Here is a 13,920-nt window from a genome sequence, read left to right as displayed (position 1 = left end):
TGGATTTACTGATTAGTTCCTGTTTTGGTACATAATTGTTCAATGATTTCTTCAATATTAACTTAACCCAAAAAAACTTAAATACTATTCTGAGCAATAAGCTTGTCTTCAGAAAATCACAGTTTTAACTTAATCAATAATGGCTTTATTAAGAGAACGGGGGGGGGGGGGTGGAAAAAAATGTTTATAGCTAATGCAAATGTTTAAAAAATGTTATAGGCATTAATTATTAGCAGTTTTTTTCACAGCACACACAAAAAAAGAACTACATAAATGTACTTGAAGCCTTGGCATTCTTTGCAAATGACTAGCTAAAGAGCCCCTTGGGCGGTCGTTTTTACTGCTTTTCAAAGCTCTAATAGCACTTTTTCACCAAAGACACACCCATTGAATCCTCAGAGAGTTACAATAGCATAATTGTTCTTTTAGGTTTTAAGACCCTGACATATCTGTCAACGAAAGAACAGTGAATAATAATACCAGAACTATTTTATGCAAATTCCACTTAGATGTTTCAGGATTTTTGTGTGAGACTGATCTTGCCTCCTTGTTGACAGTTTTATTGTCAAATTAGCGTTACATGAGAAAGTGGTAAAGTTTTCTTCTTTTGTTAAATAATATCCATTAAAACCTTTCCGTAAAGTTTTTAAAAAAAACAAATACGGAAGCAATGAGATGGAAACATTCATTTGGAAGAATGTTAGCAGACTGGAAAACAAGTGTCACTTGCTGGATTCTTTGCAAATAGGTATTCTTTTACAAAATTTTAAAATATCTTATTAGAATGTGTGTGACATAAATACTCAAATAAACCTAGATGTTTGCATCTGTATTTGTTTTTTTCACTTATTTATTTGGATTAATCCAACCAGTGAGGTAATATACATTATGCATTCAGTATATATAAGATGCACAAAAAGTAAAAACATCTCTGTTAAAATGGTTTAAGGTGTAAAGGAGAATGGTATGTCCAAAGTAGTAGTTTTGCTATGTTTAGGGGAAATATTTGAAAAATATTAATTTGATACAAATTGACTTTCACAGAATAGGACAGAATTCTTATCAGGTGTTAAATTTCTCCAAACTTAAATTCCAAGTTTGCCTGACTATTGAATAGACAACCTCTGTAAGTGGAACAATTTTCTTTGTTACATACAAATTAATTGTGCAATTTATTTGGGTTAAAATTTCAGAAGCAATTTTGCAAATCTTTGCACTGTAAGTGATACTAATGGGGGGAAACTGGTAGATCTGCAGCTGTTTCCTTAAGTAAGATATGGTGTGCTTGGTTCATTTCCTTTCTGATGCTTAATCCAATAATAACTAAGCCAAAATGTCCAAGAAGTCACATTTGCTGATTATTTATTACTATTTACACACAGAGAGAGACAGAGACAGAGACAAAGTCAAAGAATCTAGCCTTACATTGGAAATCCTTAAAAAAAAACAACCTACTGTAGTTAAAGATCAGAGAGTGTTGGATATGTTAACCTCAAATTAGACTTTAGGGTGAATGGTCAGAAACCAGTGGAGAATCTCTTCTTCCACTGAATTCTAGCCCAGTGTTTCTCAAGCTGGGCACTTTCAAGAGTGGTGGACTTTATAGCTAGCTGGGGAATTTCAGAAGTTGGTCCACCAGTCTTAAAGTTGCCACTGTTGATAAACACTGTTCTAGCCCATTATAAAATATAACGTATTGAGTTTACTCCAGCATATTGTAGGCCTTTATTGTCTGTAATTTTATTTCTGTGCCAGAAATGACTGGGAGATGACTGTCATTAAATAAATAGTAAATGTATTAGAGAATACGATGGTCATAACAAACACTCTTTTCCAACAACCCAAGAGACGGCTCTACACATGGACATCACCAGACGGTCAACATAGAAATCAGATTGACTATGTACTCTGCAGCCAAAGATGGAGAAGCTGTATACAGTCAGTAAAAACAAGACCAGGAGCTGACTGTGGCTCAGATCATGAGCTTCTTGTTGCAAAATTTAGGCTTAAATTGAAAAAAGTAGGGAAAAGCACTAGGCCACTCAGGTATGAACTAAATCATATTCCTGATGAATATACAGTAGAGGTGACAAGTAGATTTAAGGAATTAGATCTGATAGACAGAGTGCCTGAAGAACTATGGATGAAGTTCGCAACATTGTACAAGAGGTAGCAACTAAAACCATCCCAAAGAAAAAGAAATGCAAGAAAGCAAAATGGCTGTCTGAGGAAGCTTTGCAAATAGCTGAGGAAAGAAGGGAAGCAAAAGGCAAAGGAGAAAGAGAAAGATACACCCAATGGAATGCAGAATTCCAGAGAGTAGCTAGAAGAGATAAGAATGCCTTCTTAAATGAACAGTGCAAAGAAATAGAATAAAACAACAGAATAGGGAGGACCAGAGATCTCTTCAAGAAAATTGGAGATATGAAGGGAACGTTTCATGCAAAGATGGGCATGATAAAGGACCAAAATGGCAGAGACCTAACAGAGGCAGAAGAGATTAAGAAGAGATGGCAAAACGACACAGAAGAACTATACAAGAATGAGCTTAACGTCCCAGATAACCACAATGAGATGGTCACTGACCTCGAACCAGACATCCTAGAATGTGAAGTGAAATGGGCCTTAGAAAATCTGAGCAACAACAAAGCTAGTGGAGGTGACAGTATTCCAGCTGAGCTATTCAAAATCTTAAAGACGATGCAGTAAAAGTGCTACACTCAATTTGCCAGCAAATTTGGAAAACTCAACAGTGGCCACAGGATTGGAAAAGGTCAGTTTACATTCCAATTCCAAAGAAAGGCAATGCCAAAGAATGTTCAAACTATCGCACCATTGCACTCATTTCACATGCGAGTAAAGTTATGCTTAAAATCCTACAAGCTAGACTCCAGCAGTATGTGGATCGAGAACTACCAAAAGTACAGGCAGGATTTCGAAGAGGCAGAGGAACTAGAGATCAAATTGCCAACATACGCTGGATCATGGAGAAAGCTAGGGAGTTCCAGAAAAACATCTACTTCTGTTTCATTGACTATGCTAAAGCCTTTGATTGTGTGGATCACAACAAATTGTGGCAAGTTCTTAAAGAGATGGGAGTACCAGACCATCTCATTTGTCTCTTGAGAAACTTATATGCGGGTCAAGAAGCACCAGTGAGAACTGGACACGGAACCACTGATTGGTTCAAAATTGGAAAAGGAGTCCGGCAAGGCTGTATACTGTCGCCCTGCCTATTTAACTTATATGCAGAGCACATCATGATAAAGGCAGGGCTAGATGAATCAAAAGTTGGAATTAAGATTGCCGGGAGAAATATCAACAACCTAAGATATGCAGATGATACCACTCTAATGGCAGAAAGTGAAGAGGAACTAAAGAGCCTCTTGATGCGGGTGAAGAAGGAGAGTGCAAAGGTTGGCTTGAAACTCAACATTAAGAAAACCCAAATCATGGCATCCGGCCCTCTCAATTCCTGGCAAATAGATGGGGAAGAAATGGAGGTAGTGACAGATTTTATTTTTCTAGGCTCGAAGATCACCTCAGATGGGGACTGCAGCCAAGAAATTAAAAGACGCTCCTGGGGAGGAAAGCTATGGCAAATCTAGACAGCATACTAAAAAGCAGAGACATCACCCTGCCAACAAAAGTGCGTATAGTCCAGGCCATGGTTTTCCCAGTTGCAATGTATGGCTGTGAAAGTTGGACCATAAGAAATGCTGAGCGCCAAAGAATTGAGGCCTTTGAACTATGGTGCTGGAGAAGACTCCTGCGAGTCCCTTGGACTGCAAGGCATTCAAACTGGTCAGTCCTAGAAGAGATCAACCCTGACTGCTCTTTAGAAGGCCAGATCCTGAAGTTGAAATTCAAATACTTTGGCCACCTAATGAGAAGGAAGGACTCCCTGGAGAAGGGCCTAATGCTGGGAAAGATTGAGGGCAATAGAAGAAGAGGACGACAGAGAATGAGATGGCTGGATGGAGTCACTGAAGCAGTAGGTGAGAACTTAAATGGACTCCAGAAGATGGTAGAGGACAGGAAGACCTGGAGGAACGTTGTCCATGGGGTCGCGATGGGTTGGACACGACTTCGCAATTAACAACAACAAAATGTATTAAAAAAAAACAGATGGGAATCTTTTCAATAATCTTGTACTGAAGAATATTTAAAATACTTAAGGTACTCGAGGCACCATAAAAAGCTATTACAGTTGAACCACTGATCTGACATTCCAAGTATTTATAGGAATTTATAAACTTGTTGACTCTCAAAACTTGTATCTCAAAAGATCAAATAATAATTTTGACTTAGAAATCTTCTCTCCCTCCAAGAATCAGGCAATGGGAATAACAAAACGTATTATACATTAAAATTACAGCAAAGACTGGTGTGTGTTATTTTCCAAAAAAAGAAAGACTAATCTGACCTCCTTAAATAAATTAATTTTAAAATGGGAATATCTTTAAAAAAGAATATTTTAGTTAACATGGAGTTTAAGAAAGTTATCTTAAATTTGGGGCCATTTTCTTTTCAATTAGATAGCAATAGTAATAGAACTTAGATTTCTATACCACTTCATAGTGCTTTACAGCCCTCGCTAAGTGGTTTACAGAGTCAGCATATCGCCCCAAAATCTGGGTTCTCATTTTATTGACCTCGGAAGGATGGAAGGCTGAGTCAACCTTGAGCCAGTGAGATTCGAAGTGCTGAATTGCTGGGAGTTGGCAGTCAGCAGAATTAGCCTGCAATACTGTATTCTAACCACTGTGCCCCACCACTCAGAAATAATGCAATTTAATTTGCCTTTTGATAATCTAAGCTCTTTCCATGATCTTGACTATAAACTCTTCTAACTGGATTAAAAAAAAATCTGCTATAAAATGCAAGAATCTTTTTTTTTTCTTTTAGTACTAACAAACCTGTTAGTTAAATTTAAGCAAAACATACCTTACTTTAAATTCTGTTTCTTTTAACATTGGCTTTTAAAATTACACATTTGCCTCTGTATGGTTGAGCCTTGTCTGCCTGAACACACTTATTTTCCTGCTGATTTAGTGTCTACAAATAGATGTCTACTTGCAAAACACACCTTTCTTTGAATCCAGCCCACTGAATCAAGCTCATTATCCTAAGACATCTCTTTGGGCAAAGGTTATGCTTTCCTGAGCTATATTAATCTCTTTCTCTAAACATCACCGGCTTAATTGGGTTAGATCAGAGTTATACTGTTTTGAATAAAAGGGTGTGATTAATGTGAGCTAAAAGCAGCTGGATCTGCGCAGGCTGATTCTGCAATGTACACAAACCTATTATCATTATAACTGTGAAAATGCATGGAAACATCCAGCTTCGGTAAGCAACATCCCTTCTCTTAAAGAAAATCACTACAGAGATTGAGTGGATACAGAGATTCCCTTAAGTGTCCTAGGGATTTTCTGACAATAAATTTTCTGATGAATAGTGCTGTAACACAATTGTGCTCATTCATAAAGGCTAGTGGTTTTTATCAGAGACCGTTGGTTCACCCATATACCTCTTTGATTTAAACTGTAAGGTAGGATCTTGATTCTGAGACTTGCTTTTTGTTTCATTTTCTGAAAAAAATTATATTCGGTGCTGAACAAGAGTATTAAAGCTTTTGGTTTCCTAAAATTAAATTTGGACATCATTGTAATTTACGCTTAATTATGATAGTCAGTAAGATGGAGGAGGAGGAGGGGGGGGAGGAGGAAGAGGAGGAGGAGGAGGAGGAGGAGGAGGAGGAGGAGGAGGAGGAAGTTCAGTCTATTATAATGTTGGGAGACCTAAACATGGTACTAGAATGTACATCCCAAAATAGCAATAGCAATACCACTTACATTTATATATGCCCCATATATACATATATACAACATTCTGTGGGAAGTTTATAATGTTAGCATATTGCCCTCCAAAATCTGGTTCCTCATTTAACGACCTCGGAGAATGCAAGGGCGAGTCAACCTTGAGCCCATCAGGATCAAACGCAGACTGTGGATGGAGTTTGCAGCAATACTGCATTCTAACCACTGTGCCACCAAATCAGTCTCATGGCCCAGTTCAGACAGTTCACTATTCTAGTGGCATATATACAGCTCCTGCTGTTGTTGAATTTTGAACGGGTGAACAGTCTACCATATCATTCACCTGCAACAATTGCCAGTACCTAATATAATGATTTTTGCTCTAATTATTTTCTTAAAAGGTGCTACAACTCTAAGGTATAATTGACTCTTTATGTGCACATTATGAGTCAGGGTTGGAGGGAAGCTTGGAAATATTAATGGTCTTTCAAACCAAAATAAAATATAATAATACTTTCAATTCCATTTTAATTAATGTGGAGGATGGATAGATGAATGGACAGATGGATAGAGATAAATGATGATAGATGATAGATAGATAGATAGATAGATAGATAGATAGATAGATAGATAGATAGATAGATAGATAGATAGATAGATAGATACCAGGCAATAACTTAACTGGAGTGAGAGACACCAGGTTTAACAGTTAAATTACTGGACTAATGCTGGAGTGACTCAAGTTCATGTTTATACTCAGGTCTGCAAACTCACTTGATCCAGTCATGTTCTCTCAGACCAACTTCCTTGTCAGGATAGTTGTAGAGATAATAATAGTAATAATATGAACAGAGTTCATAAAAAAACAAGGAAAAATTTAAAAAATAGAAAAGGTGAGATCAAAAAATATTCATATTTCTAAGTCAACGAAAATTGCCACTGCATTGACAAAATGTTAGTGCAACATGGATTGTTTTGTTTTTGTTTTACTTCCAATCCAAAGTAACACAGTAATTGAAGGCCATATTCATTCTTTAATATAGTTTAGGATGGTAATCACATAAACAGTGAAACATATAAAAATTTGATGGAGAAAGATGTAAATCACTACTCTTTTAAGAAATATCATGTGTGTATGTGTGTGTGTGTGTGTGTGTGTGTGTATTTCTTAAAAGAGTAGTGAATCTTTCTCCATCAAATATATTTTATATGATTCACAGTGCATGTGTGTCTGTAAATCTCTTTTCTTTTTAGAAGTGTAGTGTGTGTGTGTGTGTGTGTGTGTGTATGTATATACGTGTGCATTTAATGATGTGCATACCCTATCCAGTAATACAACCAAAGGAGGCCGCCTGCTTAAAGAGGCTTGGCTCTCTGACATAAATTCGATGAACCAGCACATAGAACTCTGCCCAGCACATCAGGCATTGAGAGCATGGGAGAAACATAATCATGTATCCCAACAAAGACAATCCAACTATGTGCCACAAGATCAAGGAGACAGGACTATAGGAAAAGTGATAATGCCATTGCAACTCATGGACAATCAGATAGTAGTTGCCAATAAACAACTAACAGAAGCCCCCTCCCTGGGGATATGCACATGTTCTAAAAGAGCAAGAGAGCTGTTAAACGGTAAAATAGAACCCAATACAGATCCCCTAGGACACCCAGGAGGAATAACAGATCCCCTAGGACACCCAGGAGGAATAACAACAACACCCCCAATGAAAGAATAAAGATTAGAATACATCGACAAAAGACCCCCACACCAAAGATCCCAGACTGCCCAGTGAGCAACATCAAAGACATCTATGCATGTGCAGCAACTATAAAATACAAAAACAGTGGAGTGGAACCCATTTAACGACATATTGACAGTCCCATAGTAAAAACTCGATCATGATTGAAAGAAGAGGACAACCCAGAACATCATAGGCAATATGAGGATTGCAACGGTAGGTTTATAATGAACAAAAAGGGGGGGGAGGAACTAATGACCACCCCACCAACTAACCCTGTATGCAAGCATAGGACTACGAGAAAGAGGGGTGTAGGCTTGAACGTACAATACAGAGAGAGAGAGAATAGACACGAGCCACACCAGATGAGGGCAATGGACCAAAACGGAGATCGCAATGCGATGATTGGGACGATGCAAACATAATGAACATCGGAGACGAGAAAGAGGGGGTGGAGACCATAGGAGGTGATATATGCATAAGATGTGACCATGAGTACATGGGAGGTATAGCAGAGGGGGAGAAAGATGAGAATGGAATACCCAGGGCATGCCCCAATGGAGTGAGAGGGAATAACTGGGAAAACACAGGGGAAACAGACAGCCAAAAAAAGGGGGGAAGGGATGTATTGAACTTAGGAGCCTCTAGCAAGGGGATAGGTAACAACATACGCACAAACAAGGAAAGTGGAGGAAGTAGAGCAAGTAATGGAGCAGTAACATCAATTAACATCAAGAATATAATTAACACGCAGCCCAATCAAGTAGGACTGATGACGAGGTCCAGGAGCCGTGTGCACAAACTGACTAACACTATAAAGGAGACTCCCATCGACTGGTTTTAAGCCCTGATTGTGTCAGCAGTTGGCCGACGAAAGCTTGGCACTAAAATTAAATGTTTTAGTTTAAAGTTTTTCCTGGTGTTCATGTTTGTTCATTTTTATAATATATGTCTTTGGTTATTCGGGTTTTCTCCCACATAAAATTGGAAGAGTCTTGGCAATGTTTCGACGAAGTCCTATTCATCATCTTCAGGCTGGTGTTTTCAACTTCGTGTTTCAAGGAGCAATGTGTGGTCTTAGCTGTTTCTTCCTTTTAACTGCCAGTGGGGGTATGAACTGATTGGGTGGGAGCTTGGCTGTGTTCTGATTGGGTGGAGGTGTGTTCTGATTGGTTAGGGATTTGGCTGTGCTCTGACTGGATGGGGGGTTGGCTGTGCTCTGATTGGATGGGGGAGCGTTCTGTTTGGGTGGGGGCTTTGTTGTGCTCAGGTTAGTCTGAGTTGCAGGGAGGTTTAAGATGGTGGGCTGTGTTGCTCTTGTTTGGCTTCGCGTTCGTGGTCGTGCCTCATCTTCATGGTGGGTGTCAGTTTGCTTCATGTATGGATTGGAGGGGTTTAAAGTGGCTAATGATGCAGCTGTGGTCTGGTTTCTGGTTTGTGGTCATGCCTCATCATCGGTGTGGCTTTGGGTTTGCTTTTTGCGTGTATGTGTGATGGTGACATCCTGTGTGGTTTTAGTGAGTGTGGGTCTGGTGTCATTCTTTGTGTTAGGGAGTTGTTTGTCAATAAGGGCGGGTTTCCAAATGGCTGGTAGGCGGGAGGTATCATCTCGTTTGTTCATGCTGTGTGGTCATTTTTCTATCTCGATGGCTTCTCTGATTATTCTGTTATTAAAATGTTCAGTTTTGGCAATAGTTCTGGTATTTTTAAAGTCAATTTGAAGAGTCCTTTTATAGGTTGACCAGGTTCTGCGCCCGGCTCTTAGGACTCTTCCACTGACTAGCATTTCAAGCCCTGATGATGTCGGTGGTCGCCGACGAAAGCTAGGCGTTTTTATTAAATTTTTATAGTAATTCCCTGGTGTTCACATTTATTCTGAATATGAGTATACCCAGGGATCATATTTTTAATGTTATTATTAGCATATATATATATATATATATATATATATATATATATAGAGAGAGAGAGAGAGAGAGAGAGAGAGAGAGTAGTGATTTACAAACACATGCAAACATGCATGTGTGTGTATGTATATGTACGTATATGTATGTATGTATATATGTGTGTGTGTGTGTGTGTGTGTGTGTGTGTGTGTGTGTGTGTGTGTGAAAAAAATAACTGGCACGGTTATCATTCATGTTGATGTCAACAGCCCTTCACAGACAGGTAAGAGGAAAATACCACTCCAGGGTTCCTATTCATGTTGCACAGCAGGGCCTTGTCTGTAATTACTGTGGCCTAGTTATTTCTCAGGGAAAAAAAAGTCCGGCACTAGATCCTTTTTTTCTTAATAGGTGAAGCTGAACCTAAAGCACTGTAATTTTAATCAAATCTTTCCCATCTGCGTGTACGTCTCTGAGAAGTTGAAGATTTAAGTGTATGTTGTAGGGTTTGTTGAATAGTCCCAGCAGGGGGAGAAAGGGCAGCGAGATGGTAATTATGTTATACTTAAAGGTATTTTGGTTGCCAAGGAAGTTTCTTTTCCTTTTCTCTAACCTTCCCCCTCCTCATTACCAGCCTCGCTATTCCTCTTCTCCTCCCCCACTATAAGGGTTAAGATGATGTCATCAATACTAAGGAAATATTGCAAAGCGGGTGGAAGGCAAAGTCAAGAACACACTTTAGAATCTGCTTACGATTTGAAGGAGACCAATTTATACATCCTTAGTTCAGATCATGTTTGTACTTTTATATATGAAAATTCAAATTTAAATAATAAACACATTATATAGAATGTCTTTATTTGCATATGTCTGTTTTTACCAAAGGATATATTTTTAAATCTGTAGGAATATATTTATATAAGACCTGGAACTGAAAAAAGTTTTCCTAATGCAGTCCTCTTAACTACTTTTGCTTCCATTCCATTTTATTCTTCCTAGAATCAGCAAACTACATACAGTCCTGGTAACTGGAAACCACTTTTTCCTCCCAAAATAACAGCAGGGAGTTTTCTCTAATGACCCTTGAAATCATTAGGAATAGTCAATCAGAACAGAGCTGGAAGGGGCCTTGAAGGTCTTCTAGTCCAACTCCCTGCAGGAAACCCTATATCATTTCAGACAAATGGCTGTTCAGTCTCTTCTTAAAAACCTCCAGTGATGAAGCACCCACAACTTCTGAAGGCAAGCTGGTTAATTGTTCTCACTGTTAGAAAGTTTCTCCTTAATTCCAGGTTGCTTCTCTCCTTGATTAATTTCCATCCATTATTTCTTGTCTTGCCTTCTGGTGCTTTGAAAAATAAGTTGAATAACCCTCTTCTTTGTGGCAGCCACTCAAATCCTAGTATACTGCTATCATGTCACCTCTAGTCCTTTTTTCTCTCAACTGGCCATACCCAATCCCTGCAACTGTCCTTTATAATCATCTTAGTTGTTCTTCTCTGCACTTTTTCCAAAGTCTCAACATCATTTTGGTAATGTGACAATCAAAACTGGATGCAGTATTCCAGGTATGGCCTCACTAACGTTTTATAAAGCGGTACTAATACTTCACTTGATTTTGATCTTGAATCTGAGACAGACCAATATATCCTGTTTTTCCCTACATGATCATGGGGAAAAAAAAGAAAGCATTAATGCCAGCCATTGATAGATGTAGGACTGCCATCGCATTAGTGGGAAAGTATATCAATTATCTCATTTTGATAGTATTCCATAAATGGAATTTTGGCTTGTTCTTAAACACTTCATTTGATACTACTACCATGATCTTGGACATATGAGGTCCTGGACTGCATTTCTACATTAAGTAGATCCCACAGCTTCCCTGCACACAGACTGAAACGTGATTTTATTTGAAAGCTGATCTTTCCTTGATTGCAAGGGACTATATTTGGCTACCAAAATAAGCCTGCACCCAATTATATTATTAAAAAGTGCCAAGAAATAAAATATAGCTGCTTCTGTTTAATTAAAAAATGAAGATGTTATTTTTTTCCTCCATTTGATTTGACATGACAGTTATGATTCCACTTTTTGACACCAAAGTCAATAGCAACATCTTAACTACTCCATAGCAACCTCCTGACTTTTCATATTGTAATGATCCTGCTTGTTAATAATTTGATAAAAGCTCATTTTAATTTAAAGGTAAATAAGAGCAGAATATTCTTGATACTTGGATAAATTCAAGAAGAAACTCTCTCTCTCCCTCTCCCTCTCTCTCTCTCTCTCTCTCTCTCTCTCTCTCTCTCTCTCTCTCTCTCTCTCTCTCTCATCAGAGGGATATCTGTCTGATAACATTTTTCAGACCAACAAATTTTATTAAGAAGCATAAGCTTTCATGAGCTGCAACTTATTTCATAAAATGCTGAAGTGGATGTAAAGTGATATAGAAGGAGGAGGGGAAAACAAGGTAGTTATGCAGGTATATGTAAAACAGATTACAAGTATCTTATCAATTAACAATTGTAATGTTCTGAGAACACATTGTGTTTTTAGAGCCCTTCAGAAACAGTCTGAAACCTTTTAATGCCTGTGAGTTTAGTAATCTTTTGTGGAACTGTGTCCTGGAAGTTTCATTTTCCCATGATGGCTACCTTGACAACTGTAATGGAATATTTTAGAAGGTTGAAATGCTCTTATGTTTCTTTGTACTTGTTTTGAATCAAATATGCCATTTATTTATTTATTCATTCATTCATTCATTCATTTGTTTATTTATTTATTTAGTATGAAGTTCTGCTTGTTTGTTCCAAAGAGATTCCAGATTTAGGCTGCTCAGAAAACCTTCATGGGATGAAAATTAGATGCAGACTTAAATGGGAGGGTGCTGCATATTTTCTAGCTTTGAAAGGGTCTACTTACCATCATCTCTTTAGGGTTCCCTGACTGGCAGAAGGACTGTGGAGTTTTTTTTTCTTATTATATTCATGTATTTTGGAATATTTTTAGATATTTACCGTAGTTGTTCCTTTCAAACACAAAAGGACTTATGACTGAACTCTGCTGAGTTATGGACAGAGCAATTCATGTCAGTAACTAATTCTCTAAAAAAAATCAGAAGCTATGCAGGTGCCAAAGAAATGGGGAAAAAAAGCATATTGGGATACATTCATTTTCAGGACTATAGCTTTGACCTTTGGAATGCCAGGGCATTTCTTTTCTTCATCTTGGCAGTAACTCAACACTATTTATGCTTGTGCACTTGATAATACACACATAGATACACACATACACACACACACACATTCTGAACTACATGATGGTTGATATCTTGTTATGACATTCATCCTTACATGTATCAAGAAGAGATATATTTCACCAATGAAATAGCTATGAGTTCTTCTGCCTTTCTTCATACTTGAGATGTCACAACATAGATCAGTTGTCACATAATATGCAATACATATTTACAAAGTCTTTGTTCTGGAAAAAAAAGGAAGTTGGAGGTAGCATATAAGTTCACTTGAAATATGCACCTGAATAAATAGCTGTTTAAAATGAAGATGTTTGTTATTCATTATCATGAACAGTCTGGTTCTTCATGAGGGAAGAAAAGAGGTGTTTTATTGTAGCAGGCTAGACTGTTTGTCCATTGTTGTTGCCAATGCTTTTCTTCTCTTTCACATATCTCTGATTTATTTTAGAAACTGAAATTGCCATAAAAATGCTACACCTTGTAGGACATGATTCACACCCTGTTTTATGGCCCTCTGGTGGAAAAGTCCAGCATTACTGTATGTGGTATCCAACTTTCAAAGAGAAATGTGGTCCTAAGGAAGGAGTAAGAGAATAGGAACCAATACTTCATCAGGAAATCAAGAATTAAAAAAGAACAGAAACAGGAGTTAACTGGAAGCTTTTCTATTAGGACTGTAATATTGCAGTTGAAAACCTGTCTGTTGGAACCATGACAGCAGCCTTACTAAAATTGTAATATTATAGTGCATATATTTAATTATTCTTGTTCAGGTGAAAGTCCCAGAATGATTCCATTTGAAATTCTGAAGGAAGTTAGTTGAAGATCTTCCTCTACAGCTGTGGTAGCATCAATTATTATGTGGGGTAAAAGGCACTTTTCTACCTCAGTATATTGTGTACTACAGATGTGTGCCAAAAGTTTATTTGTAAGTGAGTATACTAGATTATAAAATCTGCTCAGATTTGCCAAATGCATATTAGAAGTGTGATTTGTGAACTGAGTGAGATAATGGCATTCAAGAGGGGAAACTCCAGAGAGTGGAAATAGCACCAAGGTAGAACCTGATGAGATGACATAACTGCTCTGGTAAACTCTACTTTCAGTTTAACTCCCACAATGACTTTCTATACAACCAGGCTGCTTTCTATTACCTCAGCTTATCTATGTTGGTTGGTTGGGTAATTAGAGATAAAGACACCTTTTAACAA

This window comes from Crotalus tigris, unplaced genomic scaffold (assembly GCF_016545835.1).
Source record: "Crotalus tigris isolate CLP2741 ecotype Arizona unplaced genomic scaffold, ASM1654583v1 scf7180000018806.1695572, whole genome shotgun sequence".
Lineage (NCBI taxonomy): Eukaryota > Metazoa > Chordata > Lepidosauria > Squamata > Viperidae > Crotalus > Crotalus tigris.
The sequence above is the reverse complement of the archived record's forward strand: the minus strand, read 5'-3'. Positions refer to the sequence as shown.